General features: G+C 41.1%; 1 pseudogene; it reads left to right on the top strand.

Annotated features, from left to right (window-relative positions):
- Nucleotides 1-2,158: 2,158 nt before the first annotated feature.
- LOC135553895 (RNA binding protein fox-1 homolog 1-like) overlaps nt 2,159-7,500 on the top strand; it is a 136,471-nt pseudogene continuing 131,129 nt past the window's right edge.

Here is a 7,500-nt window from a genome sequence, read left to right as displayed (position 1 = left end):
ATGGAACAAAAGGAGATGTAACTATAGTTACAGTGTAATATAATGGAACAAAAGGAGATGTAACTATAGTTACAGTGTGATATAATGGAACAAAAGGAGATGTAACTATAGTTACAGTGTGATATAATGGAACAAAAGGAGATGTAACTATAGTTACAGTATAATATATTGGAACAAAAGGAGATGTAACTATGGTTACAGTATAATATAACGGAACAAAAGGAGATGTAACTATAGTTACAGTGTAATATCAATATGTAACTATAGTTACAGTTCAATATAACGGAACAAAAGGAGATGTAACTATAGTTACAGTGTAATATAATGGAACAAAAGGAGATGTAACTATAGTTACAGTATAATATAACGGAACAAAAGGAGATGTAACTATAGTTACAGTGTAATATATTGGAACAAAAGGAGATGTAACTATAGTTACAGTTCAATATAACGGAACAAAAGGAGATGTAACTATAGTTACAGTGTAATATGATGCAACAAACAAAGCTCTGACTTCTCTGTCCCTGTTAAATGGACAGACAGCTGTTTGGATGTGAGCACTAAAACTCCCATCAGCCATTTTGGGGAAGGAACTGGCGGCTCTGAAACAGGGGGACATTTTAATTGGTTGCGCGTGTCCAAACCGTATCCATGAAGCGGCTAAATGAAATTGATTTAAGCCTTGGCAGTGTTATCGAATACGAGTGTGTGTGTGTGTGTGTGTGTGTGTGTGTGTGTGTGTGTGTGTGTGTGTTATCGGCCTGCACTGTACGTCGTTTGGTGACGCTCAATCTCTCTCCTTTCAGAGGAAAACGAGGCTCCCAACGAAGCATGAGTGTGTTCATGACTATAGGTCGCTTTGGTTATTATAGAGATACTGGACTGTGTTAGTGAGAGATCTGACCTGGTTATTATAGAGATCCTGGACTGTGTTAGTGAGAGATCTGACCTGGTTATTATAGAGATACTGGACTGTGTTAGTGAGAGATCTGACCTGGTTATTTTAGAGATACTGGACTGTGTTAGTGAGAGATCTGACCTGGTTATTATAGAGATACTGGACTGTGTTAGTGAGAGATCTGACCTGGTTATTATAGAGATACTGGACTGTGTTAGTGAGAGATCTGACCTGGTTATTATAGAGATACTGGACTGTGTTAGTGAGAGATCTGACCTGGTTATTATAGAGATACTGGACTGTGTTAGTGAGAGATCTGACCTGGTTATTATAGAGATCCTGGACTGTGTTAGTGAGAGATCTGACCTGGTTATTATAGAGATACTGGACTGTGTTAGTGAGAGATCTGACCTGGTTATTATAGAGATCCTGGACTGTGTTAGTGAGAGATCTGACCTGGTTATTTTAGAGATACTGGACTGTGTTAGTGAGAGATCTGACCTGGTTATTATAGAGATACTGGACTGTGTTAGTGAGAGATCTGACCTGGTTATTATAGAGATACTGGAATGTGTTAGTGAGAGATCTGACCTGGTTATTATAGAGATCCTGGACTGTGTTAGTGAGATATCTGACCTGGTTATTATAGAGATCCTGGACTGTGTTAGTGAGAGATCTGACCTGGTTATTATAGAGATACTGGACTGTGTTAGTGAGAGATCTGACCTGGTTATTATAGAGATCCTGGACTGTGTTAGTGAGAGATCTGACCTGGTTATTATAGAGATCCTGGACTGTGTTAGTGAGAGATCTGACCTGGTTATTATAGAGATCCTGGACTGTGTTAGTGAGAGATCTGACCTGGTTATTATAGAGATCCTGGACTGTGTTAGTGGGATATCTGACCTGTGTCACGCCCTGGTCTATATTTTTTTATGTTTATCTTCATTTATTGGGTCAGGCCAGGGTGTGACATGGGTTTATTTGTGGTGTGTTTCGTCTTGGGGTTGTGTGGGGTGTATAGCATAGTCATTGGCTGCCTGAGGCGGTTCTCAATCAGAGTCAGGTGATTATCGTTGTCTCTGATTGGGAACCATATTTAGGAAGCCATATTCTTTGTGTGTTTCGTGGGTGATTGTCCTTAGTGTCCTTGTTCCTGTCTCTATGTTAGTTTACACTACTATAGGCTGTTTCGGTTTTCGTTACGTTCTTTTTGTTTTGTAGTATTTGTTTGATTCATGTTTTACGTTTTCATTAAACATGGATCGCAATCTACACACTGCATTTCAGTCCGACTCTCCTTCGCCAACAGAAAACAGTTACAACCTGGTTATTATAGAGATCCTGGACTGTGTTAGTGAGAGATCTGACCTGGTTATTATAGAGATACTGGACTGTGTTAGTGAGAGATCTGACCTGGTTATTATAGAGATCCTGGACTGTGTTAGTGAGAGATCTGACCTGGTTATTATAGAGATACTGGACTGTGTTAGTGAGAGATCTGACCTGGTTATTATAGAGATACTGGACTGTGTTAGTGAGAGATCTGACCTGGTTATTATAGAGATCCTGGACTGTGTTAGTGAGAGATCTGACCTGGTTATTATAGAGATACTGGACTGTGTTAGTGAGAGATCTGACATGGTTATTATAGAGATCCTGGACTGTGTTAGTGAGATATCTGACCTGGTTATTATAGAGATACTGGACTGTGTTAGTGAGAGATCTGACATGGTTATTATAGAGATCCTGGACTGTGTTAGTGAGAGATCTGACCTGGTTATTATAGAGATCCTGGACTGTGTTAGTGAGAGATCTGACCTGGTTATTATAGAGATCCTGGACTGTGTTAGTGAGAGATCTGACCTGGTTATTATAGAGATACTGGACTGTGTTAGTGAGAGATCTGACATGGTTATTATAGAGATCCTGGACTGTGTTAGTGAGAGATCTGACCTGGTTATTATAGAGATCCTGGACTGTGTTAGTGAGAGATCTGACCTGGTTATTATAGAGATACTGGACTGTGTCACCACTAATATCATGAACAGTCAATGTCACCAATAGTATCCTGTATCAATGTCACCACTAGTATCCTGTATCAATGTCACCACTAGTATCCTGTATCAATGTCACCAATAGTATCCTGTATCAATGTCACCACTTGTATCCAGTATCAATGTCACCACTAGTATCCTGTATCAATGTCACCACTAGTATCATATATCAATGTCACCACTAGTATCCTGTATCAATGTCACCACTAGTATCCTGTATCAATGTCACCAATAGTATCCTGTATCAATGTCACCACTAGTATCCTGTCAATCACCAATAGTATCCTGTATCAATGTCACCACTAGTATCCTGTATCAATGTCACCACTAGTATCCTGTATCAATGTCACCACTAGTATCCTGTATCAATGTCACCAATAGTATCCTGTATCAATGTCACCACTAGTATCCTGTATCAATGTCACCACTAGTATCCTGTATCAATGTCACCACTAGTATCCTGTATCAATGTCACCACTAGTATCCTGTATCAATCCTGTATCAATGTCACCACTAGTATCCTGTATCAATGTCACCACTAGTATCCTGTATCAATGTCACCACGTCATATATCAATGTCACCACTAGTATCCTGTATCAATGTCACCACTAGTATCCTGTTTCAATGTCACCACTAGTATCATATATCAATGTCACCACTAGTATCCTGTATCAATGTCACCACTAGTATCCTGTATCAATGTCACCACTAGTATCCTGTATCAATGTCACCACTAGTATCCTGTATCAATGTCACCACTAGTATCCTGTATCAATGTCACCACTAGTATCCAGTATCAATGTCACCACTAGTATCCTGTATCAATGTCACCACTAGTATCCTGTATCCTGTATCAATGTCACCACTAGTATCCTGTATCAATGTCACCACTAGTATCCTGTATCAATGTCACCACTAGTATCCTGTATCAATGTCACCACTAGTATCCTGTATCAATGTCACCACTAGTATCCTGTATCAATGTCACCTGTATCAATGTCACCACTAGTATCCTGTATCAATGTCACCACTAGTATCCTGTATCAATGTCACCACTAGTATCCTGTATCAATGTCACCACATCACTAGTATCCCGTATCAATGTCACCACTAGTATCCTGTATCAATGTCACCACTAGTATCAATGTCATCACTAGTATATCAATGTCACCACTAGTATCCTGTATCAATGTCACCACTAGTATCCTGTATCAATGTCACCAATCAATGTCACCACTAGTATCCTGTATCAATGTCACCACTTGTATCAATCACTAGTATCCTGTATCAATGTCACCAATAGTATCCTGTAATAGTAGTATCAATGTCACCACTAGTATCCTGTATCAATGTCACCACTAGTATCCAGTATCAATGTCACCACTAGTATACTGTACATCAATGTCACCACTAGTATCCTGTATCAATATCACCACTAGTATCCTGTATCAATGTCACCACTTGTATCCTGTATCAATGTCACCACTAGTATCCAGTATCAATGTCACCACTAGTATCCTGTATCAATGTCACCACTAGTATCCTGTATCAATGTCCTAGTATCCTGTATCAATGTCACCACTAGTATCCTATATCAATGTCACCACTTGTATCCAGTATCAATGTCACCACTAGTATCCTGTATCAACGTCACCAATAGTATCCTGTATCAATGTCACCACTAGTATCCTGTTTCAATGTCACCACTAGTATCATATATCAATGTCACCACTAGTAGCCTGTATCAATGTCACCACTAGTATCCTGTATCAATGTCACCACTAGTATCCTGTTTCAATGTCACCACTAGTATCCTGTATCAATGTCACCACTAGTAGCCTGTATCAATGTCACCACTAGTATCCTGTATCAATGTCACCACTAGTAGCCTGTATCAATGTCACCACTAGTGTCCTGTATCAATGTCACCACTAGTATCCTGTATCAATGTCACCACTAGTATCCTGTATCAATGTCACCACTAGTATCCTGTATCAATGTCACCACTAGTATCCTGTATCAATGTCACCACTAGTATCCTGTATCAATGTCACCACTAGTACTGTATATGTGTATCCTGTATCAATGTCACCACTAGTATCCTGTATCAATGTCACCACTAGTATCCTGTATCAATGTCACCACTAGTATCCTGTATCAATGTCACCACTAGTGTATCCTGTATCAATGTCACCACTAGTATCCTGTATCAATGTCACCACTAGTATCCTGTATCAATGTCACCACTAGTATCCTGTATCAATGTCACCACTAGTATCCTGTATCAATGTCACCACTAGTATCCTGTATCAATGTCACCACTCAAGTGTCCTGTCAATGTCACCATGTATCTGTATCAATGTCACCACTAGTGTCACTAGTATCCTGTATCAATGTCACCACTAGTATCCTGTATCAATGTCACACTAGTATCCTGTATCAATGTATCCTGTATCAATGTCACCACTAGTATCCTGTATATCAATGTCACCACTAGTATCCTGTATCAATGTCACCACTAGTATCCTGTATCAATGTCACCACTAGTATCATGTATCAATGTATCAATCACCACTAGTATCCTGTATCAATGTCACCTAGTATCCTGTATCAATGTATCCTGTATCAATGTCACCACTAGTATCCTGTATCAATGTCACCACTAGTATCCTGTATCAATGTCACAATGTCACTACTAGTATCCTGTATCAATGTCACCACACTGTATCAATGTCACTAGTATCCTGTATCAATGTCACCACTAGTATCCTGTATCAATGTCACCACTAGTATCCTGTATCAATGTCACCACTAGTATCCTGTATCAATGTCACCACTAGTATCCTGTATCAATGTCACCACTTGTATCCAGTATCAATGTCACCACTAGTATCCAGTATCAATGTCACCACTAGTATCCTGTATCAATGTCACCACTAGTATCCTGTATCAATGTCACCACTAGTATCCTGTATCAATGTCACCACTAGTATCCTGTACAGTCAATGTCATCACTAGTATCCTGTATCAATGTCACCACTAGTATCCAGTATCAATGTCACCACTAGTATCCTGTATCAATGTCACCACTAGTATCCTGTATCAATGTCACCACTAGTATCCTGTATCAATGTCACCACTAGTATACTGTATCAATGTCACCACTAGTATCCTGTATCAATGTCACCACTTGTATCCAGTATCAATGTCACCACTAGTATCCAGTATCAATGTCACCACTAGTATCCTGTATCAATGTCACCACTAGTATCCTGTATCAATGTCACCACTAGTATCCTGTATCAACAGCCATGCAGAATACATCTGTGGCTCCTCACTGCAGAAAAGACACACACACACACACACACACACACACACACACACACACACACACACACACACACACACACACACACACACACACACACACACACACACACACACACACACACACACACACACACACACACACACACACAGTGAAACAGTTGCTTTATCTTCCTGCTCAGCCTGCTGCTATCAGACACCACTGATGTGGAAATGTTTACAAAGCTACGCACAACTCGCTAACACACACCCCTCTTCTAATCCTCCTCTCCTCTCCCCCTATCCCCCCTCTCCTCTCCCCCTCTCCTCCCCCTATCCCCATCTTTCTCTGTTACCACAGTTCAGTTTTAATACAATCATTAGATCTCCATCACTGAGCCCCGTCCATCCACCTACACACAGAATACACACACACCCACACAGTTCCGTTGTGGTTAGACAACGATGAATAAAGATGTATTGAATTGGAAACAATTAGTGTTATTAATGTCTGAACGGAGAAACAGGCTGAGGAGAGAATAACTGAACACAACTGGAGTATATGAACATGCTCCCTCTCTCTCTCTGTCTCTCTCTCTCTCTCTCTCTGTCTCTCTCTCTGTCTCTCACTCGCTCTCTCTCCCTCTCTCTCTGTCTCTCTCTCTGTCTCTCACTCACTCCCTCTCTCTCTGTCTCTCTCTCTGTCTCTCTCTCTGTCTCTCGCTCTCTCTCTCTCTCTGTCTCTCGCTCTCTCTCTGTCTCTCTGTCTCTCTCTGTCTCTCACTCACTCCCCTCTCTCTGTCTCTCTCTCTGTCTCTCTCTCTGTCTCTCTCTGTCTCACTCTCTCTCTCTATATATATATATATATATATATATATATATATATATATATATATATAGGCTGTCATGTTAAGGTCATGTTGAGGTCCTTGCTGCAGTGGTGAGGGGCATAAGGGGCAGGGGTTGACTGGCTGGTGGTGCTGTGGTCTGGGTGTAGGTGTGGATCCCCAGGTCCTCTGGGAGGGAGTCTCACTGGTCTGGGAGGGGTGTCCGTTGCTCTGTCGCACCTGTGTGAGGTGCTGGGGCTACGGTTGAGGGTAATGTCCTTCAGGGTCCTGGCAAATTTGGGACTGCTGCCTTGTGGAGGAGGACCTGGTCATAGAGGCTGTCCAAGTCCAGGATGGGCTCTGCTGCCTTGTACAGGAGGACCTGGTCATAGAGGCTGTCCAAGTCCAGGA

Source organism: Oncorhynchus masou, chromosome 14 (assembly GCF_036934945.1).
Source record: "Oncorhynchus masou masou isolate Uvic2021 chromosome 14, UVic_Omas_1.1, whole genome shotgun sequence".
Taxonomy (NCBI): domain Eukaryota; kingdom Metazoa; phylum Chordata; class Actinopteri; order Salmoniformes; family Salmonidae; genus Oncorhynchus; species Oncorhynchus masou.
This window is presented reverse-complemented; position numbering and strand designations above follow the sequence as displayed.